The sequence below is a fragment of the Trachymyrmex cornetzi genome, unplaced genomic scaffold (genome assembly GCF_001594075.2).
Source record: "Trachymyrmex cornetzi isolate Tcor2-1 unplaced genomic scaffold, Tcor1.1 scaffold236, whole genome shotgun sequence".
Classification (NCBI taxonomy): domain Eukaryota; kingdom Metazoa; phylum Arthropoda; class Insecta; order Hymenoptera; family Formicidae; genus Trachymyrmex; species Trachymyrmex cornetzi.
The window spans coordinates 3528-4431 of NW_017297019.1; positions in this window are offsets into that span (position 1 = coordinate 3528).

Here is a 904-nt window from a genome sequence, read left to right on the forward strand (position 1 = left end):
CCATCAGTCGCTACGATGGTTACAAAGGTTAGAGTCACCGACCGGACGCCTCGGACGCTGGGCATTCGAGCTACAGCAATATGACCTCGTGATCCGGTACCGAAAGGGGACGCTGAACCGAGTCGCCAACGCCCTCTCCCGCCAACCGGTAAACGCCGCCGCGACCGACCTCCCGCCATGTCCATGGTACCGGAAGTTATATCGCGGAGTGCACGACACCCGGTACCCGGACTACGAAATTCAGGCAGGGTAGCTCTACCGACACATATTACACGACCTCGATTTCACCGAAACTCCGCCGGAACGGCAGTGGAAGATATGCGTGCCGAAGAACCGCCGGACCGATATCTTACGCGGTAATCATGACGACGCTACCGCCGGGCACCTAGGCATCGCCAAGACGATGACGCGATTCATGGGGATGTATTACTGGCCCGGTATGACTCGCGACATCACGAGCTACGTGCGCAGCTGCCGCAACTGCCAGCAGCACAAGACCATGCAGGCCAAGCCGGCAGGGTATATGCACGCCACCGCCACACACCATCCGTGGCAGCAGATCACCGTAGATCTCATGGGACCCCTACCGCGATCGAAAGGGGTAATACTTGGCTCCTAAACATGCAGGACCGGTTCTCCAAATGGGTGGAATTAAGACCCCTCCGCCGCGCCACCGCCCCCGCCGTAACTCAAGCGATAGCGGAAGACGTTATCCTTCGCCACGGGTGCCCGGAGTCGGTGATATCGGACAACGGCACGCAATTTAAATCCACGCACCTCGCGAAGCTCCTAAAAAGTTTCGGCATCGAGTACAGGCTTACACCGGCGTATACACCGCAGTGCAATCCGGTCGAGCGCACCAATCGCACCGTAAAAACGATGATAGCACAGTACGTCGAGCGGA